At 43.2% G+C, this 27,516-nt stretch overlaps 1 long non-coding RNA gene across 1 annotated transcript in view; it reads right to left on the bottom strand.

Moving 5' to 3' along the window:
• Positions 1-2,250: 2,250 nt before the first annotated feature.
• LOC138245850 (uncharacterized) overlaps positions 2,251-27,516 on the bottom strand; it is a 332,409-nt gene continuing 307,143 nt past the window's right edge. Inside the window, exon 4 of the long non-coding RNA XR_011194176.1 lies at positions 2,251-3,511. This is a non-coding gene — a long non-coding RNA (uncharacterized lncRNA). The remainder of the gene's footprint in view (positions 3,512-27,516) is intronic.

Below are 27,516 nucleotides of genomic sequence, written 5' to 3'. Positions count from 1 at the left end.
GCCCATTGGACAACCTTAACGCTTGAGCTGCAAGTGGCAGTGGCTCATGCAAACTGAGATCCAACCCCATATCACGGTTGATTTTACAGAGTTCATTGCAGAGTTGTTGCGGGTGATTGACTCTGCCTAACCTGTATTAGGTAAGCTGAGTGGAGAAATACTCAGACTCAGGAGCACGTAGAACCTGGCATTCGGGGTATTAACTACGTGTTTGTGTGGAGCATGTGTCAACGAGCTGGCAGTGTGACTGGCTGTATGTCTTAGGGGATGTGTTTCAGCTAATGCCAGAGTTAAGCCTGCTCCAATAATTTACACTGGTTGATTCTTGGCTTTTGTGTTATATCCAGCCTGCATCGCGGTTTACTGTCAGAATATCACATCCTAAATATTGTGATACAAAAATAGCGTAGCAAAAATATCAACAGCAAAAATATTATGAACGTAATTTAAAGTAGGTAGTTATTGATTTACTATACACAATTCCACGTTTATGCCCCTTAACAATAAATATATTTAAGGCATGGAGATATGAAGTTTAGAATAGCAAATCTATATTTACCTATATACGTTTATCTACACAATATTTGGCTGTTACTGTTCTTGCTACGATATTCTTGTAGCACAATATTGTGTGGTAGATAATCTGAGGTACCTCTGCATGGCAACAGAAACGGAGTGAATTATACCTAAGTTAAACAGGTACTGGTGTGTGTGTGTGTTACAAAATAAATATGAACATGTGCCTTGGCAATAACTGCGACAAAAGACATTTTACAGTCCTAATCATGACATTGGTTGTCACAGGCAGTCAAACCACTTATAGAGTAAACGAACCAACACATGGCAAGATAGTAAGCAGGCTCTACTGTTTTGACTTAGGCAAGGACATGAACATGCTAGGTTTGTCTGCTTACTTGCATATCCCAATGCACCACATGTAAGCCCCATACAAACGTTATAATACAGTCTAATACAACCGCCTCACAGTTCAATGGGCGTTTCAAGAAAATGTGGTTTTGGCAACTGTTTCACCAGCTGTCCATAAAAAAAATATAGGAACATGCTTCTTCTTGTTTATTACTAAGATTTTCAATCTAAACCATGTATTCTCTTCTTTCCATGTCACATGCAACATACAGAAGAGTGATTCTTCTGAAGGTCAGAAGAATGACTTATAAAATGAGCTGTCATAGTAATCCTCAGCATTATATTCATTATATTACCAAAAGTTCTTCAACATAAGAGAGCTAAAGCTTTTTTAAGTGAAAACAACCATGAATAACTTGGCCTGGCACAGTAGGGCAGTGGTGGGGGTGGCCGCCATACCATGGGCAGATCTAGGCAGGTAGCAACAGTCAAAAAGCCACTAATTCAAAGGGTCACTGAGCCCGGCAGCATTTTACAGGTAGGTATGCTGTACATAATACCATTTTTCATGGAAAAGTGAATCAAAAGTGGCCTCTGACTAGCATCATGGTTGATAATGCATCCCAAAATGATACAGTTTGACATGTGGGATAATGATACGGCTGATAGCCACTATGGAGGATGCTAAAGTGTGATTGAGCATCATTCAGTTTGTGGTGGGAGCAAATCATAGGATCACTGCTTCCAAGCAAAAGGGGCTGGTCTGTAGGGTGGCACTGCTCACCTCCACAGATGGGTGACTAGCACAGTTTTCTGAATAAAGTGGTCGGACCTGACCTGTATTGGTGCAAGACTGTGTCTTGAAAACTGTCAGAGATTGTGTGCTGCAGCTTTGACAGCCTTTGGGGGCAGGGGCTGGGATGGAGGTAAGGCGTTAGCTTGAGGTTGGGTCTGGTCTTCTGTGTTGTACTAGTGATTCTTGAGTGAGCTGGGAAGCCTTCACAGAGAGAGAAAGTGGTCGCTGTTTACTCTGTACCAGTGACTCATGGATGCAACTATTAAAATTCACATTTACCAGATGCTAAGAGAAAAGTGGTAGCTTGCTGCTAATTGCATCGAAGTCTTTCCGTCTCTATGATTGAACAATTATGGAATATGGCAGGTGGACATTAATGTGAAAAAGCCGGACGTGTGTCAGTGTAAGTATGTGTGTATGAGAAGTGGGTATCATAAGCATAGAGAAAGCAAATGAAAAAGGTCCTGTTAGTTAAAGTTAACTACCTTACTAGGCTTCACTAAACAAAGATATGATACTAAGGACCACAAATATCCCCATGGCAAATGTAAGCTATTACACATAAGCAGGCACTTTGCTGGCCCATGTTTTATTTTTTTCTGGTCATTTATTAGTCGTTTGATTGGCCACTAATCAAGTCCAGGTTACTGCAAGTACAATAGGAGTTTGCAACAAAATGTAAACGCAAGGAACCACTTTTATTGCTTAACCACAAAACGACAGTTCAAGTTGCTCCGGGAACTTTCAGAGGGTACAATGCATAAGTCAGGGAGGTAGGATGGGCTTCTTGATGTTGCTGTCCCTCGAACCCTGCTGGAGATTGTAGTGTGTCCCAGCATGATGTAAATGGGCTGCTTCTGTGCTTTCATGATTCTTGCAACGTGACCAGATGAGAGGAATTCCCCTTATGATTATTAAAAATCACAAAGGTCATGCATTGCTCATTCCTGAATAACAACAAAAATACACTAGCAATGTCCTGATGATTGCGATAAAAAATGTGTGTTGTTCTAGACAGGAAACAGTATACCAATGAAGAGATAGGCATGATGTAATGGAGACGTGCCACACATTAGCATAATCAGTATTATGGGGCATCAGAAATTAAATTAAATTATCACAAACTGCATGCAAACCTGTTTGATTCAAACGGTTCACCAAATTTAGGCCCATATTTATACTTTTTTAGTGCCACATTTGCGTCAGTTTTTGACGCAATAGCGGCGCAAACTTACAAAATACAATTGTATTTTGTAAGTTTGCGCCGCTTTTGCGTCAAAAAGCGGCGCAGATGCGGCGCTAAAAAAGTATAAATACGGGCCTTAGTCTTCATTTAGTAGAGGTGAAAATAGTACTGACATATTTTCTTACACCCTTGCAAAAACATCAAGGTGAGCTTTTTCTGCCCCATCAACATGCAACATCAGAATGTTTGATCTGGTAGCCATGCGATTCCCTCAAAGCACCCTTTCTGAAGAAGAGCTGAGACTTCTTTTAAATCCAAGATGCTCCTTGGGGAGTGGGATGGGCTGGAAGAGAAAGCATTCCATTCAGTGTTCTAGATAATCCTTTGACAGACACCATTGTTTAACATGTTGGTTCGCAGACACCAAGTCACTCGCTGTTTGTGAGAAGCTGTGAAGATGTGTGTTTTATTAACGGTCGGTGATATGGAGGGTGATGTCAAACCATCCCAGAAAATAGGAACCAAAGCTTTCAGTTTTAGAAAAGTGTAAAAGATAAACACAGTTCTAGAAATGATATGGTTGTGCGAGCACTGCATCATTGTTCCTCCTGGTCATCAGGCAGAGCCTTCAGTAGGTTATCCATACGTTATCCTGCAGAAACCTGCAAACAAACAGTGGGAAAATTAATTACAGAAGCAATTTGGGATTCAACTATAAATTCATTCTAAAATCAAAATACAGTACAACACAGTAAGTCAGGAGAAGTACACTTCTGGCTTCCATGTTTAATGACTTGTCAGAGACCAACAAATATGGGACTAATTTTACATATCAACACATATGGCCAGACGTATGGGGCTTCTTAAATGCCACTGGAGCTTGGGAGGGTCAAAGACATGTCAGGTTACCTGACATGACTTATAACATCTCCAAATCTTCTTCAACAGCGTGTTCTCTTACAATACTCTACATTGTGGGTAGAAGTTGATAAACTAAGGCAAGCACTTTGTGTTTAAGTGCGCTCAAGTAAATAGATAAATGTGTGGAATGTTTGTGGCAACTTTACCACATTGCAACACTCCTTTTGAAGTGTATTTCAATGAGGTTTTTATCTTAGAAGTAAATAAAAATTAAATGATAATAAATGGATAAACACTCCACTTAAGGATAGCAAATCCACTATCACATAAACATCATAAGTGTATTTGATCTTTTGGATTGGCTTCCACTACCTATGATATCATCAGAAAGGACGGACAATTACAGAGATATTGTATGGAAAGAGCCACCTAAGAAATTACAAACGATGTGGGTTTTCTCATTAGATAGTAGAATTGAGTGTAGAGTGGACACACGTAACTTCTCTAACTCACTAAGGCTTATGTTTTTAGCCTGGGAGCAAGTCAATGTCTGAATACAGAAACCAGAGGGGTAATGAAAAAGGACATTATTTATCAAAGTGTTAATGTCATTGTGAAACTGGCCCACACAATAGGTAAGTCTTTGACGTTGAGTCTTTATCTAATTGGTGAACGCTTTGGAATGTTTCAATCTTGGCAGCCAATCACTTGGCAGGGAACATTAGCTTTCATTGCCAATACAAGCCTTACTTCCGGCCAAGCAGATTAGTTGTATTATAATCCTACGTGACAGCACCGTTTATGGAATGCGTGCAGACTGAAGTTAATACCATATACTTGCCATCATTTCAAGAGTGACTTCTTTGTTCATCATATAGGTAAACACTCCATTTTCCATCCATCTTACCCATACATATCATTCCTGACTGCTGCCTCCTTAAACGCTGTCAAGGACGAGGAGGCCTCGCCCAAGCCAAATGCACACACAGGCAGTAAACCCTGGCTTGGATGGGAGGCTAACCCTCTTCTTTAATAATGCTTCAGCTCCTATGGAGTCCTCTGTAGCCATCACCCCTTCTGCAGGAAAACTTCGAAGCAATGGAGTGGTCTGATGCGTCGAAGGAGAGTGACAGGAAGGAGAAAAGAACTGTGGGTACTGAAACATCACACAACAGAATAACAGAAAAGGGAATCCAGGATCTGTTTAGGTAGCAATGTTAGGCCTGTTGTAAATAAAAGCGAGGAACTTGAAATGCAGGCGAAGACAGAAGAAAGCCAATACAAACCCACTGCTTACCTCAGGCTACAGGAATGTACAGATGCATATTGATGGCCAGAAGTTAACCGAAATACAGAAAGCAAACCAATTGGATGAGTAACTAGGTATATTTGCAAAAATCCAACAGTGAAACTGAAACACTGCACGACAATGAGCTACAGTCTGTTGGGCAGTTATACGTCCAGAATGCAATTCATCCGATGAACGCAAGAGACAAAGGGCCAGGTCTAACACAGAGGTGACTTATCACTAAAGCACAATGTGGAAAACCAGTATCCTTCAATAAATGGTGCTGAGACTAACACCCCACTTACAAGTTATGCATGAAGATATGGAGGGTCCAGAATTAACAATTCCAGCAGATCACAGCCCGAGGCTTTTCAAGTTCAGCGTGTGGTAAGCATTGATTTTTAAAAATTCCTGAACCTGGCCACCAAGGTCCTGGATAGGTTCTTAACTTGGGTTATTTAAAAATAAGTGCGCATTAGGCGCTCCATGATTGCCACCAAGCAGCAGTGGCTGGATCTCCCAGGACAGCCCGTCTGGTGAGGGGGCCACGACGTGCAGCATTGAGATAGGCAAATGCTGTCCCACAGAATCGCCCTCCCTACCATGAGCAACAACATTGTCAGGAAAGGATCCCCCTAATAGGGGCCCACTCCTCCAGCAAAGAGGAGTAAGCCAGCCTTACCTCGAGTTTGCTGCCTCATAGAGACCAAGCGTGGAATGCCAGAGTGCTTCCCCAGCTGCCCCAAACTTGCGACGTTGGCTCTGCGACTGTTCAAAGAGCCTCCATCATCTCCCTGAGGCTCTGAGTGGAGCTGGCCCTACCGATGTAGAACCACCAGTCCGGTCCCAGCCAGGACACCAGGTACTGGGTCAGCAGCCACCGTGGGCAGCTGCCAGGATAATTCAGCAAGCGGGGGAGACCATGGGAGGTCCACCTCTATAACTTGCAGTGTGTGTGTGCCCCCTTCTTCGACCCCGCTGGAGCTACCAGTGCGATCCCCTCATGAGGTTGTGGGCAGAGGCTGTGGATCGGGGGGCACTGCTGAGGGTATTCAGAGTACAGTATTAGGTGCACTATGCCCTATGTGCCTTTGAGGATTGGTGGTGACCCATGTGTTTTACTCTGGCCTAAGTTGCACATTGGTTATCTTTTGACTTGCAGCACCTACGCTAATTATATACGTTTCATGACTGGCTGCCACCAGGTGGATGCTTGCATGACACTAGTCAAGGGTTTCATCCTGTGAGCTGGTCACTAGCATCATGTGTACTAACTATATGCTTCCTGTGTTTCCAGGACCCCAGCAATTACTGTTCTTATGATGCTGTTATATTACATTACCGAATACAGGGTCCTCCTACAGTGATGGCATTACATATGCAAAGTTATTTGATTTATTTTCTACAAGTCTGTGTGAATTCTCTTTTGTGGTGTATTTATTGTATCACTGGTGTGAGTGTGTTACGCAACTGCTCCTGGGATAAACCTGACTGCTCTGTGCCAAGCTACTGAGGGTGAGCACATTCTATCTTTGGTGTGTAACCGACTCACCCTGAGTAGAGTGGTGGGTTCTGCCTGGCTGAGGTGCATACCCTAGCCAACCAGAAACCCAATTTCTATCATGGGATAACACGCATTGGCTGGCCAGTCAGTCTGGATTAGATTATGAGCTATTGGTTTTGCTGCTTTGTTTCCTTAGAATGATTTGTAGTAAAGTATACTAAAGTCCAAAGTGTACCAAAGGCCATTCAAAGATAACAAACCCTTGCATCTGTGTGGCCCCACAGACAGTAATCTTGCAATGGTATTTGATATATATTGTCAAAAAATATTTTAAGATGGCTGCCCAGTTGTGCCAAAGCATGCATGTGCATAGGTGGCCATCTTTAAAGTATTTACTAAACCATTACCAAAAGCATTAAAAAACGACCATCCATTTGTTTGTACACAGGCATGGGTGGACATCTTTGAATGTTTTTAAAAAAATATTTAAAAAAACATTTGAAGTGGGTTGCCTTTTCATGCATGCACACATGGGTGGCCTACGTTGACTGGTTTTAAATGAAGCATTACAAAACTACTCAAAGGTGGCCATCAGTATGTGTGTGTGTGTACAGGTGCCTGCCTGGGATGTAGCACACTGCAGGCGGCGATAAGGTACCTGTTGCAGTGTCCGTGATGCTGTGAGGCCCTCACAAAAGAGAAAAAAATTCAAATAATATATTTTTTTTAACTGATGCATTGTCACACAAGTTCCTGGCACTGGAGGAGACTACTTTTAGGCACACGTGGACATTGTGCTCCAGCAAAATTATATCACTCACAGTATGGAGAGCCAAATGTTGACAACAGCTGACCCACTGCCTTCTCTTGTGGAGGGTGGACGCACAATCTGAACAGGAAAGATCCCATACGTCTGCATTTTTTTTGTGGGAAACACATAAAAACAAAACATCTTGGCTACTGTTTGATAAAGCCAAAAAGTTTGGCTCTCGTGCAAATACATGCAGATTAAGGCATGCTTGCTTACAAGCTATTTGTGCCATGTTTTTTCGCAAACGTTTTCTGTGTGCTTCTAGACTGTGCCCACGTTTTTTATTCCATGTGGTTGTGGTGCTGGTGTTTTTGATCCCTAAACTTGTGGTACTAGTACCATGCATAACTGCAACCTGGGCAATAAGAAATGGGGCCCAGACATAACACGCAAAACTTTTCCATCTTACACACAAGTGACACAAACAGGACAGAACGATGGATACTTGAAACGTACATCTCTATCCTCAAATTCTAAAAATTAGTGTGCCACTTTATTAAAAGCATTCGATTAACACAATCAATCAGCTCGTATGTACTGTCACAAACTACCTCACACCAAGCCAGACACACAAAGCTTTTTATCTGTGAGTAAATAGGACTTTTTTTCAGAAGTAAGTCAGGTTTACTCACAGACATACACTGTATAAAACATACCCATTAAAAACAGAACTTGTGTCCACCAACATGTTCTCACAGCCGATGCATATTATTAGTACTTCATTCCTGAATATTCTAGAAGAAAGCTATCTGTAAGAGAAACAAGTTGAGAGATTGTGGGACTTCTGTCCAAAACCCATTAGGAGAGAGTGAGTAAAGGTATCGGTTTCAGAGCACTAGAATTAGAAAACTCCAAAAACAATGTAGATTTTTCCCAAACCTTTACATGTTTTTTAGTTTTCAGTTTTTGACTCTAAAGATAGTTAAGGAAAACAGTGTGCGTGTATACTGCAAGGGAACTAAGAAGGAATTCTTATTTTGACATTGACCGAAGCTCTCTTGTGCTAAAAATGTGCAAAGAGTCCTTTTTTTTCCCCATTGTTTATAAACTAATCTGCCTATCATTCCTGATATTTTACAATATTTCGAAGCAACTTGACCTTCGAGCTGGGCCTCATGGAACTCTATACTTTATGCATGCTATCAGTGTGTGTTAATGGAAATACTTAGCACAATCACTAGGGTTTTGTGCACAGGAAAAAAAATCTACTCCTTACTCTGTCACAGTTACTATTGTTTTACAAGAAGCTTGCACGGCTCCAAAACACATTTTTTTAAACAAAAAGTAGTAAGGCTAGCCTACAAAGGGGACAAGCCCAGGAGTCAGTAAAGCTTTGAAAAGCTAAGCATGTCCTCACCCTGTCTCCTAGGGCAACTCAGGTGTCAAAGTGGGCTCTTTAGAGGGTACTTGGGCTAGGCAAAGGAAGAGCCCACACATTTCTGGATTGAGGTTTTGTGACAGGGCCCACTAGGCACGATACAAGGACTCGGTTTAGATGCCTAACAAAATGTATTGGAAACATTTTGGTGGTCCTCAGCAGAAGTTGCTACCTTTTCACTGAGAAATACGGGTCAGACAGAGAGATAGGGTACAATATAAATGGAAGGATCTGACCTATTGCGATCTGGGAATCCTTGCTGACAAAGGGCTATTTTAAGTCCCAAGCCAGCAATGAACAAGTGCCTGCCCTAAAAGTGCAGAAAAAGTAAGAAGGGCTTGGAGCCCCACTCTGACACATGCCATAGCATGTCACAGCATCATCACCACGTAAAAGTGGATCTCTTTGGAAATCACACATTGGCTCGGCCTTGAACGTTTTTGGCACACATAAACATGAAATAGAATGTCAGAAATCTGTGACATGCTGTGACGTGTCACATGCCAAAGTGACATAAGTCACATGTCAGAAGTGGGCTTCTACACCTACTGGAAAAAGAAGAAGTTCACATGCTGCAACTTAACAAGGAGATTTTCTATAAACTTGCCCTTGGAGAACACAACGTGGCCAGTGCTGCGCCTTGTAAAGAGATCTTGCAACCAGCGCCCACGATGTTCCACCTGCAAAACCTACATGACTACTGCAGTTCCTGAACTGGAAAAACTTTTGAAGATGTTCAACATTCCCAAATATGATAAAGTACACATTGAGGGCCACATGTACAAAGCATTTTTCTAGTCACAAACGGGCTGATTTGCAGAATCGGCCCGTTTGCAACTAGAAAAATGCTTTTTGGGATGTGCAAAGCCCAAACTGCGATTCGGTAACTCATTACCGAATCGCAATTTGGGTTTTGCGATTCGGCATTAGGAAGGGGCATGTTCAGGGGGCCCTTGCCTAATACTTAATCTAAATGGTATGTATGATTGTTTTGTGACCGTGAATGCGGTTGCAAAACAATCGCAGTTAGCACCAATTTCAACTTGGTGCTAACGCATTCGCAAAGGGGGGGGGACCCCTTTCCCTGTGTGAATGCATGTGAAAACATTGTCTACTCTTAAAAAATGAAACTGAAATGTTTCATTTGTTTTCTTTTTTGAACGCAGCCTGTTTTCCCTTGAAAACAGGCTGCATTTAAAAAAAGAAGATTGCTTTATTTAGAAGCAATCACAGACATGGTGGTCTGCTAACACCAGCAGGCCACCATCCCTGTGATTTTTGCAATTGCCGGTGGCTCGCAAATTAATGTGATAGGTCTATTTGCGACCCACCGGGAATTGCAAAAGAACCTCAACGTAGTTTCTTACATTTAAAATTGCGATTCCCTAATTGTGATTCAAATGGAATCGCAATTAGGGAATCTCAATTCCAAATATGCGTACATGTGACCCTAAATGTTGTCAATTTGCATCGCAGAGGAATTCTGCACATGTTGCTCTGGTGTTGCAGCTGTTGGCAAACAAAAATGCAATTGGTACTAGCTGGGTAGACCTTTTCTTCCATCGTCAGAATTAGGCACCATAAATGCTAAATAACCTACTTAACAAATCCTGTTTCCGATTCAAACTTGCAACTTTCAGGATTTACACGTCTCTGCAACTAATACCCTACCCAACGGCTTTACATCAAAGTCAACAAAAAAAATGTTTGGTTGTGGAACGTGGAAAACATTTTAATTCTGCCTTCAGGCAGAAATACTATTCAGCAGAGTGCTCGAAGCAAGGCTTGCCACTATAAAAACAAAACTGTGCACATGATACATGAGGATGCAGTTAGCTTCAATTAAACCGGTCCTCTAACAGTTTTCGCTGAGTGACAAGAATGAGCACAAACAGAGCGCTTGTCTGAGATACAGAGGCTTATTTAAGAGAGGTGTGCGCCGCCGGAGCGTCACTTTTTATGATGCTCGAGCAGCGCAAACCTCTCAACCATATCTATGAGGCCACAAACCCCCACTTTCTGTGGCTTTGAATGGCCTCAAAGATATGGAGTAGAATAAACCAGCGCGCGACGCTGCATTGCCTTACTCTGCACCAGGGAGGCGTTCCGTGGGTTTTCCTGTGCAACACCCATGGGTTTTGATGCTGCCCCATATTTACTTAATCACATAAACCTGGGGAAGCACTAAAACATTTACGCCTACCCAGGGAAGGCATAATGAGGAGTAATATTTGTATTTCTCCACATTTCCTACCTCTTTCTATGAAAGAGTGCTGCAACACACATAGAAAGATGAAAACTCCTCTCAGGATTGTTTTTGTACAGGAAGGTACCCCTTCATGCACAAAAACAATCCTGCATGCAACACCATTGTGCAAGGGTGTCTGTGTTGGCGCTAGGCAGCCAATTGTGTGCCAGGGCAGGGGGAAAAGATAGGAATGCTCTGTATTGCATCAATACAGTACATTCCTGCTATTTCACATAAGCGTAGGGCAGCCCAGCATGACGACTTCCCCATGAATACATCCCACAGTTTCTATAAACACTCAAAGAGGTTGAATGCTTCCCTTTTTCACAACAAAAGTCTGCTTATGTTTAGTCCTTTCACATCTGCAGCAGAAAAAAGGTTAAGAAGCAGTGCTTAATTTGAGCCGGTGGTTTTTGCATCAGGCATTTACTGCAAGTAAAACACAGTAATGAGAAATAAGGAGGAAGAAAAAGACAGAAAAGTGTCCCAAAGGGAGAAAGCAGAAAGCTGCAAGAGTGAGCTGAAGGAGCAGGGAGTAGCTGTTAATAGAATAAAGAGGCCCGAGATGGCTTTAGGATTACACTGCCTTAGTATTCTGTGCTCACACATTTAATTGCAGAAGCCGTGAGTTTCAGAAGCAAGCTTTGAGCACCGCCATGTTTTTATGTACAAATTAACCACTGTTAATAACACCTGCCTATGTAATATATTAAAATTGTAAATATTTATATTACATAAGAGTAAAATATTCTGTAGATCAATACCTTAGTAAGCAATTCTCTTTGACCTACACAAATTATAAAGTGTAATAAAACTAATGGAATGGTATTTCAAAGAACTCTTTTCTGAGGTTTCTGGAATGATTTGTGCTGAAAAGACTATCCAGGACCTTCGTGGCTGTCCAATTTCTCTCCACGTTTGTGCTCAGTAATCTTCCTTTTATGTCTACTGGCACATACGTCCACTAGGGCCAGCTACTGCATTACCATCCTTCGTGGATTCCGTCACTGCAGAAGGTTTGAAGAGGTGATGTACATCGGACATGTTCTCCAGAAAAATAAGTTATACAGATGTACGGCAGGATTAGAGAAAGCAGCTTATAAATAGCAGTGAACACTCAAGAGATGAGAAACTACTAAATTATGCCTGTGCTCATACACTACACCGCGGCCAGAGCTTCTGTTCTTGGTTCTATACCTGGTGTGCTTATGCCGGCTTCATGTCGAGGACCGACTGTTGCTCAGGGAGGTCAAACACCCAGGGCACAGAAGCTCCTAACGGCATAGATGAGAACGAGGAACGAGATAAAGGCCTAGAAATAAACGTTTGACGCGTGTAGGCCAATCGGCACATGGAAGTGGGGAATGCCTCAGAAGGTGCTTTTCACGTCTCTTCACCTGTTTGCAGTGAGGCTATTGTGTGCAATCAACAGCCTCACAACCCTATGAACACTGCACTCGATTAAGCACACAGGTAAGTAGAGGGGAGTGCCCACTGAGAGTGGTGTACAGTGAGTTAAGGGTATATTGAAAGGGACTACTTAATGGGTTAGTATTTGAGTTTTCGTTATACAAAGCGAAAAGTAAAGTAGCTAAATGCTGTCATTCACACTGAAGGAGGCGGACCCATTGCCCTGTACTGTGAACTGGGGTGGGTGGAAATGTCTCCTCCTATTTGCGTTTGGGAAAGGATTTCAAAAGTCCTTTTATGAGCCAGAAAAGATTTTTCTGACTCTTAATAGGTCTTGTGTACATTAAGAAAATATGTTTGGAGCTACACCTTGTGTAATTTTGTAAATCACATGATTCATGACCGCAAAGGGACTTTGTAGATCTAGGCCATTGTTACCTAACTCAGAGCCAGGAAGGACTACTCTCGCCATTTCTTGTCATGAATGTAGATATCTACCCAACTTCCAAGCACCAACCACAAGAAATAGAAGCTTCTAAAAGCATGTCGTGTCTTGTGAATGAGAAAGACAAGAGTTGATATGATAAAAAATGACTGTGAAAGAAGTCCATATTATAATTTTTATGAAAACGGTCCTTGCAGGATTCCCACCTTGAACCTATTTTCTCTAATAACTAAGTATTGAAGGATTCGTATTCATTCAGACATCTGAATGATTTCGGATATTCAGGTTCATAAACTCTAATTGCTCAGTCTGCATTGTGAGTGTTCATGAATGTTATTGTGTTCATTCTGAGTCAGTTGACAATCAAATGTTTTTATTAGCAATGCAAAACTCTTCTGATTGGTTAATTGCTGATCAGAACCAGGAGCCTTGCCCTCACTCTCCCTCCTCTGCCCCCCGCCAGAGCAGTAGCTGCAAAGCATTTACAGTAAAACAGTAAAAACATAATAAACTTTGGTGTATCATGGGTGTGACAGGAACAGAGGGGGAGTGCACAAACACTCCCCCTGAGTGCGCATGTATATTTGACCGGGCGGCACGGGCCGACCAAACATACATGCGCACTAGGCTCTCTCCAACCGAGCAACGCAATGCCGAGTTGGAGAGAGCAGGCAGAGGCCCCCACTCTGCCTCAGAGCGCTCTTGCTGGGTGCTCCTTCCAATCCTAACGTTGCTTTGATGCTGCAAGCAGCATGAAAGCAGCGATTGGATTGGACGCAGGGCAGGCTGAGAGCCTGTGTCTGCAATGCAAGACCGGGGTGGATATTTCTTTTGTCGTCGTCCCCCCTACGCTCTGCGCCACCCCTTTTCCCTCCTGCGAGCCGTGGCTGATCAGAACTCCCAGTTCACTTGAACTGACTGCAACAACAACAACAAAACTTTCACATTTCGGATGTTAAATGGCCAGTTAGAAGGTGGGGTGACCAATCCTAATTCCATTTGATTTAGAGGAATTTCTGGTGACCATGTGAACGGATATTGTCAAATTATTAGCAAAAAAATAAAATTATGTAAATTTACAGTACTTTGGATTTTTGATTGGTGAATTAGACTTTGGATTGATACTTTCAATTTTTTTTTATCATAATTCACTTACACCTAATAAAATGTATTTGCGCCACTCTTTATTTTTTTTCTTCTTGTGTTATAGCATTGACCTGACTGAGACACCTCATCCAATTTGAGACGAACCGATCGGTCACCTAGTCAGAATGGTGTTTGGATGCACTAAGTGGTCCAGTCTCTGGCATGGTTATGGCCTTTTTTCCCACCCAAATGCTCTGCACCTCATTCTTTTGCCAAAGAATTAGACCCCTGAAAAAAATGGCACGTGGGCGCCATGACTGCAGTCCCAGCGCCAGGCGGCGCGTGGAGTAATGAACACGTCCAGGCAAGTCACGCAGTCTAAATATGAGGCGCATTCCGCCCCCTTAATTACCACCAACGTCCGAACACAGAGCAAAGTCATGCGCCTCAGCCTCATGGGAAAGGGGAAAGGCAAGCTGGCCTTCTTCAGAAGCCCAAGGTGTTAAAACATGAAAGGCCTCGCATTGAGTGTGGTAAAGACGGGGAGCACTATGCGAAAAGAAAACTGTTATTCCACGTGGAACGGCACCAGCCCATCCAGGCTCGGCCTGTTTACTTAAGATTCAGCACACCTACAGTTAGTTATTGCAGGCAGAAGTCCCGTTTCTCATTAACGTGGGCTTTTCGCTTATTTGGGTCAGCCTTCAGGGGCAGCCCTACAAAAACAGAAATCGCTGGCTCACCAACTTATTCACCGACCGAAGGAGATTGGATTCACTAAAGTGCAGCCTTTGCATGTACTCACCCGAGGACTTTGTGGTTCTGAATGGGGGAACCTGAGACCGTAGCCGCCATGTTTTTAAACTCTGAAAGCCTGGATGGTCCAATACTACGGCTGTTCTGTGGTACCCCTGGATCCCAAAATGGTCCCATTTTCACTTGAAACTTTAGTGAGGTTCTGGTGGGAAAAAATGCGGGGGGCTTTATGCATGAACGTCAATTCACCAGAAGAACAGGTGACAAGTGACATCACACGCCATACGACCTTTACATTCACTCACACTCACGATCCCACATACACATACTCTCTCACATAAATTGAGCTCTCACCTGCACACATGCACACGACATAGATTTAACACCATTTGTAACTTACCTCAGCTGCCAGTGAGGGCCACATTCCAGCTAACTGGATTTCATTTTTTATTATAATGACAGTGAATACCATTATTCACCATGGCTGTAATATAAACAGTGAAAACAATAATGAAATTGGAGGCCATAAGGACCAGCTTTCCTGGCACTGATTTTGCCACCTCTGGAGTCAAAGGTCGCAAATGCAGTGTCAGGGGTCGCAAGAGACAAGCCAGGGGGCGCAGCTGCGACCCCTAAATGACGCCCATTCCTTTATGGGTTCTGGTTCCACCTAGTAAATCAGAGCACACCGTTTTCTCAAGATAGAAAACATTGTATCTGGCGCCTTCTATTGGCGTGGCGCATTTTAGCTGCCTTGTAAACAGTTTAGTCCTGCGATATTAGTAGATTGTGGAACAGGGTTGCAGCTCTCCAATAAGTGCGGAGTTAAGGTAGTGAGCACCGGTACTCATAACTTGGTAGCACTCAATTTCATTTTAATTTCTCTTGCAGCGTCTTTTTTCCGGATTTTCCATACAAGCGAAATTTCCAGAAAAAAAAGTGTTAAAGGAAGAATTTTGACAGAAGCCATTTTTAGAGGGTTCTAGCAGTAAGTGGGATTTGGCAAGGTTTCGCCAGCATAACTTAAGTTTACATCATTGTTGTCCATCGCGATTCCACAATCTTTGCAGAACTTCAAAAATGTTGCGAAGTTTCGAAAACAAATGCTTCCTGAATTTAGCAGTTCTGCACAATCCTACTGCAGCATTAACCAGTTGTTATGACTGCTAGATGGCCCTGGTTCACCAATGTACACGGTACAATTCCTGGGCATCTCTTTTACAAATCATTCTCAAGTGTGTTGGTTCAGTTGGTTGAATGACTGGTTAAGTGAACACAAAGGATTGCATTTGGAACACTGTACATGTAACTTTGAATCTGAAACACCTGCAGCCTATGGGCCAAAGGTTTCCATAAACGTGTACCAGACCTTTGTGCAGTCGGTCTCTAAATTAGGCCACTAATGATATTTAACATCTGAAAGATGCTTGGCAGCAGAATTGTACCAAGGTGCCCGCAGGTAGTTAACTGCACACCTGGAAAGTGCCACGGCACGTGCTAGTTATCTCAGGTGCACTATTATCTGGCAGCCCGGACGTATTGCTTCATTACGAGTCCCCGTGGGCGCAGTGACCTCCGCAGTCTTTCAGGTTCATGTAATATATCTCCTTTCAATCACTTTGCCGTTTTCCCCTCTGCATTGTCACTGCTTGCAGCCCAGCCTGCACAGGTGCAGGAGCAGCGAGTGCTGCATTGATGTTGGAATCGAGGGCATTTTCAAATGTTCCTACCCCTAACCTGCTTGCTCGCTCTCTCCACCTGCTCCTGGCTGCGGAGAGGTTAATTGCTGTTGCTGAATCGCTGTGATGAGAGCTCCTTACATCTGCACTGAGAGGACTCATACAACAAATGATATTCACATTCCACTTTACAGATGCAGAGGGAAAGTATAATTTGGGGGTCATGATCCTTGATTGCAAGTGGTGATGGAGGGGGGTGCTGTGGACCTCCCCTTTAATAATAACGTTTTGCACAAGGCCTAAAAGATTCGAAATCTTGTTGAGGTAAAGGGAGGGAAGGCTGAGCAAGAGGCCTTCAGAAAATGGGGTCTTTTCATTGAATTATGACATTGTTGTGTGCCCATAAGAAGTTTTAATTACGCCAACAATTTTCACTTTAGTCATTCTTTCATAATTTTTGCTAGCAGGAGGCTAGACCATGCAGAAATGTTTCTCTGAGAGATATTTGCTACTCGAACTGTACTCTTGCCAGACACTTTTCTCAGGGGGTGCCCTCGAGTGGAAAAGTCATGTGAGATACTGGCAAACCCTTTCACATTAAAATCGTAATTTCACAAAATTTTCGATTTTGTACATCCCTGGTACTCATGACATGACTGATAGAAATGTGTTTATAGTCATGCAGTCCAGGCCTTTTTATCTGCACCCCAAAGGTGGTTTCCTCCTAGATCTCCCTAGTAACCTTCATTCAGTTTGTCATGATTGGACCCTCAATGTCTCATAGTATGAGATGTATGAATGAGGAGTGCTTAGTTATATGATGGATGAGTATATCGATATGTGATCTTCATGCATCTGGAGTTGCAGGTTTGTAGCGTGGCTCATATGGATAGTGGTAGTCAGACTGTACACCCCCCTACAATGCTCTCTTCTCTCATCCCCTCATTAGCCAATGCTTGTCAAGTGTTGTGTGCCTGACTCTGAATCCTCATCCACCTCCATTGAGGAGGGTGATTGTTGAAAATGACCATCCTTTAAGTACTCCCCCAAAATGTTACCTTCTTTTTCTGAACCTGTTTTTGCTGGCCATAGGATTCTGCACTCTTTACTCCTAACCAGTGGTAAAGTGCTTGTGCTCTCCTCTCTAAACATTTTAGAATAGGCATACCTTTAATTTGCATTATTTAATTTATTTATACGTCCCTAATATATGGTACAACCTGTACCCAGGTCATGTAAGTTAAATGCTAGTAGTGGACAACAGTACTAACTGTGCCACTGACTACAATAGCAGTACAAAACCTGTCTCTAGGCTAGCCACTACAGAATGGGTGTGCGGTTTTAACCTATCATTTCAGCTTGGCAAAATAAACCTGCTGCAAGGCCTAGAACCTCCTTTTCAATACTTGTAAGTCCCCACTAAGATAGGCTTAAAAGTCCATATGGTAGGGTGCATGATATTTGAAAATTAGGACATGTTCATTTAATGTTTTACATGTGCTGGCAGTGAACAACCTCCAAAGTTGTGTTTACTGTGGCAAGGCTTGCACTCCCATAGGTTAACATTGGTTTACACTATTACCTTTAATAAGTGCTACATCCAGGTTGTGAATAGCTAGAAAATGGTTCAAGGGCTCATTTTAATAGTAATTTTAAAAAGCCAACTTAATGTTCAAGTTGGATGTTATATTACTGTTTTAGAAGTTACACCTTTAGAACATTTTCTGCCTAAAACCAAAAGGCTTTCCTGCCAGTGTCCGGATGTCACCTGCCGCACGATGGCTCCCATGGTAGTGAGATGCAGACTGCTACCAGACAGTGGACAAAGGGCCTAGGTACCAAGAAGTGTTTTGTTTCCTCGAGCCCATCCCCTTCCTAAACTTCAAAGGATATCTACTTTGTCACTGGCAGATGGAGCCAACACATAGGCCTGGCTCCATGTTGTCTCTCTAGTCAGGCTAGAGAGGAGGAAATGACCAGAACTTGGTTATGAGGAGGACAAAGGCTAGCCCTCCACCCATAGGCTGGCGCTGGACATAAAAGTTGACCTCGCAGACCACTTCTCAGAACACTCCTGGACCAGTGAAGAATCAGAAGGACTGTCCTGCTGTCTGAAGAAAGAGTGGCCCTGCTTACCCTGAACTCAGGACCCCAGAAATGAATCCAGAGGTTGGTTGGCCTACCTCCTTGTTTGAGCTACAGAGACAGAATACACCTCTAGAGGCCTATCTTCCAGCAACCACCCAGTTGATCACTTCCAACTGGACCTGCCCTGGACCCTGCTGCTGGCCTCTGCTGGAGTGAGTCCTTACCCTAAGCCGTGCCCCTCAGGTCCTGGGCCTTGGCTGGTTTTAGTGGGTATTCCTCCTGTCTTCAAACTGCCAGAAGTTGGACTAGCCAACTTTTTGCCTGGAGAACTGAAGGACACTTGGATCATCTTTGAGGCTGCATCTGTCAACATCAAATTGCTGTTTGGAATCAGATTGCTGGTTTTCTCCACAGAAGGAGTTCTGACTTCCCCAAAAAACTCTAAGTCTGAATGTAGAGGGCTTTATCGAGACTGATGGTTTGCAGCACACGATCGGCATCAAGGCCTTCCTGGGCATAGAATTCAGACTTAGTCCATGCAGAGCTTTTCCACCTTCCTTGCTGACTATACCACCCCCCCATTCTTCATCACTGAGCCCTGCTTCGGGTCCAGCTTGCAGCTAGTCCCGCTGAAGATTCGTTGACAATCACTTTTTCTTCATAAATGTTTCTTCTAAGTTCAAAGGTAAACTTTCCACCAAGACACTCCTAGTCCCTGTATCCATTGCAGTTGGTGTTCACTTTTGGCTTTTACCTGGTCTAGGATGACCAGATAAACACAGTTGGAACTTTGTGCTTTTTGGTGCTATTTTTAATTCAAACATTAAAAATGTATATCCCTGTTTCTACTTTTTTATATTTTTGTCATTTTGGTGTAAATGTATTCATTAAAATACTCTCTACTTTTCTAAATTGGTATGGGATTTTTTTCCTGTGTTGGGTTTTGACTTTATGACTGTTTGAGTACTGTATATATTATTTACACATTGCCTCTAGGTGATGTATGATTGTTTTGTGCCAACCTACCTGAGGGCTAAGCACAGGTTTATTTAGTGACTTTAAAGGTTAACCATGACAAGGATTGTCATTATTTGAGATGGGTTTTCACCCCCCCAACTAATACTCTAATTTCTTACAAAGCTTCCTTTCTGTTCACCTCCCTATATCAAGCCACTTCCAGCAGATACCCTGCTGCCTGAAAGAGAGAATGCATAAATATTTGCCAGAGTTGAAGGGTATAGCTACTGCCAAATATCAAATCAGAGGATCTGGATGAACTGCCCATCTTTTGCCTCCTGATTCCAAATCTGAAAAAGACACCTATAGCCACTCATACACTGATAGAATGTTTTGGATCAGATACACAAGTCCAGTGGACATTAGAGAATGTCTGCCATCGTTCACAGACCAGTAGCTATATATTTCTGAATGCAGGCTTCTACAGACTGAACTGTACCAACACTAGGATTTACTTGGTATTGACTTGACCCCTCCAAAATTTCCACTGCAGTTTTGTATATAAGGGGCTAATGGGCAGATCAATATATCAGGTCAATATGTCACTTCTGTGCATGTAAGCTGACCCTATAAGTCAGGTGTGCAAGTGCACCCTTTGACTTTAAGGAGATCTGTGCACCAGCAAAGGGGAAAGGACTGTTTTGGAGGTCGGATGCAAGGTTGTCTCCCTCGACAGAGAAAATGACCTGCTATTGTTGAGACTTGAATAAAAATGAGGAAGACTGCCTGATGTCCAGTAAATAATCTTTTTCAACCCAGACCTATAAGTCCATCTTCTCTATATGCAGGGGCGAGAATTTTTGTTGCTCTGAAGCATTGTGCAAGATCAGAAACGTATGGCATTGTTCTGCACATCCCAAGACTGCTGCTAGAGGTGCTCTCCACATCCTCTCCATATCTCCCCTAGAAAGGGCAGAAGCATTGAGTTATTCAGCTGCCAGGTGAATAAGGAGAGAGCTCAAGAAGTTTGTTATGAGGACCACTAATGAAGACAAGGACTGACAGAGGCAGACTTCCTTCCTCTATGAGCGGCTCACCATGTTGTGTGTTTTTAGGATAGCAGGCTGTTCCAGACTTGACTCATTCTGGCTCCCAACACGAGTGCTCACTTCATTTATTCTAGCAACACAAAATGTTCCAGCTGAGAGCACTCTGACTGCAAACATATAAAAATACTGGGTACTCTTAAAACAGTCTCAATTCAGGTAATGGGTGCTACGAAAAAACAATCTTTAAAGGACTCACCAACATGGTGGGCATTGGGTAATTCATTACAGTGGGCAGAAATCACCTCCCACATCACTAGATGTGGTAGGGTAGTAATATTTTTGCCATGTGACAAGAAGACTTGACAGGTAAGCCCAGTTGTACACTTTCGAAAAATATGCTAGCAATAAACTCTTTAAAAGTGTGGGCAGGGAAGCAACACAGTGGCATTTTTCTGTGGAGGGCAGTCCCTGAGCCGTGGTATATCAGAACCAGTCACACTTCAGCTGTGGTCTAATAGGCACTTTAGAAACTGTGCAACTAGGAGCATTATCTACAATCCCGTCTTTGCATTGTGACCAAATTATGCAATCTTGGGCTCCTAGTTTTTAGTTTGTTTATTTGCTCCCATTTTTGACAAGATTAGGAGCACTAAGAATACATTTAAAAGTTGCGAATAAGTGTAGGATGAGAACATTGGACTGGAACCCATCGCAAACTACATATTACAGGAGGAGCGATTCAGTATCACATTCTTCTCACCACAATGATCTACAGCGAGAATATTACAAGCTTTAGAGCAACCGGTCCTGCATTAAAATGTTGGTTTATTTACCTATTTTATCAACTTGTTTTATCTTGTGCATTTAGCATTCTTGATTTGCCTTGCTCCAGTAGGCCATTTTCAACTTGACTAATACAAAATACTTTATGGCTTGTCCCCTACTGGTTCAGGATCAAATAACTGCAGAGGTTCCTTGTTTAGTAGTTCTTCTAGCAAAGGTTTTTTCTGAAGTCAGAAATACATGCTATAGCTTCCTTACAGTGCATACATGAATTCAGTTTGTGTTGTAGGAATATTAGGATAGTGGTATAATCCTTTAAACATCCCTTTTATATATATCCGGTATCTTTCTTAGTGCCGTCTAATGTGAATAACTCACTACAGTATCCCTTCAGGTGACATCACTTCTGGCAATATCACTTAAGTCAAAGATCCTACTTTTTATCTCAAGACCTTCCAAGGAAATGTGGAAGTTGGCTTCCCTGCTGGAATGAAGTGTTGCTTGAAGACATATGCTTTCACCTTTTTCGGTTAGTGGCATAGGAATGAGGCTTGGCAGATGTGCACTGGCATGGCGTTCCACACCCACGCAGAACAGCATTCAAAGGTCTATATTATTCATGCATTTCCTGCGTTTTCTGGTTGCATGTCTTGTGAGTAACACTAGAGATCATAATCGTGGCTGCAAACTATGGTGGGGTGCCTTAACTGACGTCCTTCACGTCCTTGTAGATGATGCAGCAGCTCTTGAATTTATTTGAAGGGGCAAAGGGAGCGAGCAGTATTATCGAAGACTCTGTATGATTCTGTCAGAGATCTTTCAACAGAAGGACTGCTGCATGTAGGGGTCTATTGAGTGAGTTCCAGTAGACTGCGGGGGCACCGGCCGAAAAAACATTGCAGCTGATAAGATGACAGACAAGGGCATGGTCTGAAGTTCCGAAGTCTGCTTATGCATCTCAGGCACTGCCCTTTTTCTTCCCTTTTTCAATTTTTAATAACAAACCCCTGCTAACCACATAGCAACTGAGTCCAAAATATATATATATATATATATATATATATAGAGAGAGAGAGAGAGAGAGAGAGAGAGAGAGAGAGAATGTGTGTGTCTCTTACTCTCTCTCTCTCTCTCTCTCTCTCTCTCTCTCTCTCTCTCTCTCTATATATATATATATATATATATATATTTAGATATGGGTGGGTGCAACATAACCGGCTCATTGAGGTGCTGACCTTCTCCTTCACTCCTCCGTTTGCTAAGGTCAGGGAAGACAGTGATATGAACACAAAACAGACCTGTGCCTTCCCTTATGCTTAACTCTGTACTTTTTTTTTTTTTTTTTTTAAGAGGCATTTTGACATTTTATGCATATACTTTGCTTGCACTTACGAAACATAGTGTGCTAATTTAGGCCTTTCAATAATTGAAAAGGAAGCATAATTTGGTGATTAAAAATCAGGAGATATTTATCCAGTGCCTGAATTGTATAGTGGATAGCCGGGAAACCGAGTTCAAATCCTGGCTTCCCCACTTGATCTAACTGCGTGACCGACAGCACTTCCAAAAGTTGAGTTTAAAGGGTGTAATATATAAAGAATAGGTGTATGGTTTAATAAAAAAATAATGGTGTTCTTTAGATAACATTATAGGGCACAGAGAGAATATGACCTCGCTTGATTTACTCATAACAGTAACTTAGAGGACTGGAGGTTGTGAAAAGTTCAAGTTTTAAAACTATTATTTTAGACATAATGCAGTGATATACCCTAATGCAGTGGTTCCCAACCTGTGGTCCGGGGACAACTGGTGGTCTGCGAAGCCTCCTCAGGGGGTCCCCAACTGCTTAGCAAACTAAATAATAATAACAGATTATAGGTCCCCAGCTTTCAGTAATGACTCAGTGGGGGACCCGGATTCCAATAATGATTCAGTGAGGGTTCCCGGGTTCTATTAATGATAAAATGGGGGTCCACAGAATTCAAAATGTTGAGAACCACTGACCTAATGTACTCAAATGAAGCATGGTGCACATGGACGTCATTTAGGGGTCGCCAGGGTTCGCACCTGCAACCCCTGGGTTGCCCCGTGCGACCCCTGGGCACTGCCTTCAAGACCCCTGGCCTCATAGGTGGTAAATTCAGGAACACAGTGGCAGCTTGTCCGTATGGATGTCAGTTGGGGCTCTGCTCACTTTGGTTTCTGTCAATTTTTTATTACACTAATAGCGAAGATTTATTATTCACTATTAGTGAAATAGAAATGGAGTAAATTTACCTGGAATATGCTCTTCCATGGCAGATAAGGTAAGTAAAATTGGTTTTTAATGCATGTTATGTGCTGGCTTGCGAGTGAGAGTGTGTTTATTCAAGGGAGAGTATGTAAGTGGGAATTTGTGCGTATGTGTGAGTGAAGGTGGAGGTCAGAGGGCATGTGATGGCACTGTCTGCTATCCCACGCATTTCGGAAAAATGACGTCCACGACTGAGTTTAATAACCTGTTTTGATATGTGTCTACATATTTGTACATATTTGCTGGCCCATTTAAAAACAAATCTTTCGGTGCCCCAGCTCGTGTTTTTAGTCTACCTGTTATTCTCCCTGCAAGATATCTTCCCTGCGGCCGAGATCGCACACAGATCCTACGCATTTCATACAACGTAGGTTCTGAAAGTTGCAAATCAAGGTTTTTCTCCACCTCGGAGCACCGCCTGTTTTCGGTTTATCTGAGCTGGGGTGCCACTTCTAGAAGCACAATCAAGCCGGCACCAAGAACTAGGTTTTTAACAGATCTCAAAGGTCGAGGACTATTTACAATGACTTCCCATCAGACAGGAGTTTCACAGTTAAAGGCCGAGGTAGGATGTTTGCTCAGCAGGAGCAGAGATGCGACAGACCCATCACAAACACACGCCAGGAGCCTAAGGCTGGCCCTGTTTACGCAGGGCGCGGTGGCGCACCCTCGCTGCCTTTGAAGCTGCTGTGGTACGGCGCGCGCAGAGAGGCAATTCATCTCCATAAACGCGGAATCATCAGAGCCCGGGTGCTAGGTCGGCCGATCGGTTATCGGGCAGGCTGATCAGAAAGGCTGCCGACACTTCACCTGCATGGCTCCGCGCGGCGCTTCAAAGCGTTTCCGAGAAGGACTGCACCCGGATTCCCACCTCCTCATCCTGAAGTCCTGGGGCTGTCAAACGAAGGACTTGCAGCATATGAGATCTGGGCCCCTAAGTGCGTTGATACCACTCTCTAGTCATAAAGTACCGGCCATGGCATTGGCGTCACCGGTGCTCACGAGTCAAATATTCTTACAGTTATGCTCTGTTTTGTAGGACAGTTGTAACAATTTTTGACACTGAAAAAAAACCACAGTAGACGCAGAGATACAGGCCTGAGTTCAAGTCTCCGTGGGTTGCTGAATCTCATCCCATCCAGGTCTGAAAGGAACCTAGATTTATGCAGACACGTAGTTCAGTTGCCGTTGCAAATACATAATGCTCACACTTGGAGCCAAATTCCCATAGACACAAAGTGGGTGGAGCCAATTGATACATCTGGCCCTTGGTCCCTGGAGACACTACAAGAACTGACAAGGTCTTGTAGAATTCTAAAAAGATTCTCGGTAGCATTGACTCATGCCTACATTTGAGCTGTCAAAGAGGGAGATAAAAAATAAATTAAAAAACGGACGAGATTAATTCGAGGAGGTTTAAGGTAGGTGGAAACTATATTAGTTTTTTTTTTGCAGGGGAAATGGCGATCAGTGAAATGTAGGAATGTGACTTCAGGGAATTAGCCCTTCAGATATTTGCTTGCATGCTGGACAATGCACTTAATTAGCTCACATACAGTACACCCAGGTAACACATTAGAATAACTTAATAAACCCTTCCCCATGCATATAAAAAAAGATTGGCTTATTACTCCAGCCTGTTCAAGCTCTCCCTTGTCATATGAGGTTCGCACAAACACTAGAACCTATAATGTAAGTGGTTAAATACATCTGAATAATATACTGGCATTTCACCAGTAAGACAAACTATATCTGATCAAAAAGGAATAACTTACATATTTGATGATTGGTACCACTGGCACTAGGCAGCATCAGCAGTGGGTTCCTGAGAAAAACATGGTGCCACTGTACTTATTTTATCCTAAGTTAAGCACTAGCTGACATACATGCAAAAATGGCAAGGTCATACTTATTTTACCGCAGTTAAACTTCAGTAATCTAATGCAGTACCATGTTCACTATTACATAGACTGAATAATTTCTTGTTTTATTTACAGAGAGTCACATCTATATGCCTTTGACGGTAAACACCATATAAGTACTGAAATGTTATGTTAGTTTAGGTTATGTGTACTTGTATAATGCACTTCTCACCTGGGAGGTTATCCTGGTGCTAAAGAGCAAGGAGTGCTGCTGAGCGCTCTGTCTGGGTCCTATGTGAAGAGCCGTGTTTTATATTTTTTCTGAATTCTAAGATTGTGCCAGCAGCCATAAAGGCTTTAATCTTGTTGTGGAAGAAAAGTGCATGCTGGGAGCAATGTCCCTGAGAGAGGGCACATTGGTGGTGGTGCTGGTTGCTGGCATGCTGAATTGTTTTAGGATGGACAAGAGCTCCTTGGTTCTGTTGGTGTTGTTCTTTAACCATTCTGCTAGGGCTGCACGCTTAGTGGCTTTCAGTTGATGCTGGTAATGTGGGAGGACTGATTTGTAGGTCTGTTTGTCACTGTTGTTGTGGGTGAATCTCCATCGATGCTAGAGCTGCTTGCAGTGCCACTTGGAGCATCACAGGCCATCATTGTACCAGCTCGCATGTGGTGTGGTGTGGTCATGACAGAGGTCCTGGTTTTGAGGATGGCCAAGTGGTCCATGGAAGTGGTGTTCCATGAGCTGACGTTGCCAACCGAGTGGGCGAGGTTGTCTTGGTGCTGGGGGCTGCAGTTTTGCAATTCTGTGTTCCAGGTTTGTTTGGGGATGGTGTTCCAATTATGTGGGAGGTGCTTCTTCAGTGGTGGTTGAAGTGTAGGTCAAAAAGGACGAGCGAGTGGTCAATCCAGGTGAAGGACATGGGTTTGTCAACCAAAATCGTATTGAAATGAGTGAAGATAGGATTCAGCAGAAGGTCATTGAGGTGGGTGAGGTCTTTTATTCATTGAGAGTCTGAATGTGTTCAGGCTCTCCAGGAGACTGGTGGTGTTTAGGTCAGTGAGGTCCTCATGGTGGAAATAGTTGTCACCGACCAGGATGAAGGAGCAGGACTTGAGTATGAGGAGGCAATGAATTCTGTGGTGGAGTTTCCAAATTCAGCTCTTGGTCCTGATGGTCAAGATAGCAGGGTTCCTCCCAGGGTGGTGGTATTGAAGATGTTGAATTTGAAGGCCAGGAATCCCAGTTTGTCCCCGGCATTGACATATGTGAGGGTGCAGTGAATCTGTTCCTTGTAGATAATTGTGGTTTCTCCTCTGGGTTTGCTGGGCCTGTCTTGTCTGGTGATTTTGTATCACAGGGGAGTGGCAGTCATAATGTCAGGTCTAAAATAGATTTGAGCCAGATCTCTGTGGAGATGAGCAGATCCAGGAAGAGTTTGTGAAGGAGGTTCCAGATTATGACAGCATGTTTTGTGAGAGAGCGGGCATCAGTAGGGAGCATATGAGTGAGCTGATGTTTGCAGAGTGTGTCAGTTTTGTCAGGTGGGAGTGAGAGAGTAGTGTAGAGGCAGGGTTGCTGGATGACTTGCAGGAGAAGCAGAAGCTGGCAGAGGAAATCAAATTGTCAGTGTTGGTCAGGGCAGTCCTGCAACACTGCAGGGAGATGTATCTCAGGTTCAGGGAGCAGAAGAATGAGGTGAGGTAATATCTTGTTCTATGCTGGGGTGGTAGAGGACCAGAGGTCCTGGTGTTAGGCATGGGCTGGGCAAGGACTGGCACAGATGGGCTTGCCTTTGACACACACTCTTCACACCTGCGGCCCACATCCACTGTGCGACAGTGCAGCATACGCTATTAAGAAGGTAATGCAGCGGAAGAAAATCTCAGGGCATGGGCAGGGCTGGAGGCGTCCAAGGCGAGTTGTGAAAGAGAGATGAGGGTGGTGGGAAGGAGCAGGTTAGGGCCCAGCAAGCGGGCCACAAAGCAGGAAAACAGGCAAGCACTGGCAAATCCAATATGTCTTGCCTATGCAAGAGCTATTGGCGTGGCCAATGTGTTTTAGCCATGTTGTACACCAGCGTGGCTGATGTTCAGCATGGATAAAAGTTAGTGACATAGAGGAGAGAGGTGTGGAGTGTCATAGAATGGAATGGTGAAGAGTGATGC

The sequence above is a fragment of the Pleurodeles waltl genome, chromosome 7, assembly GCF_031143425.1.
Source record: "Pleurodeles waltl isolate 20211129_DDA chromosome 7, aPleWal1.hap1.20221129, whole genome shotgun sequence".
Taxonomy (NCBI): Eukaryota; Metazoa; Chordata; class Amphibia; order Caudata; family Salamandridae; genus Pleurodeles; species Pleurodeles waltl.
Note: the sequence above shows the minus strand (reverse complement) of the source record. Positions and strands in the feature narration are given on the sequence as shown.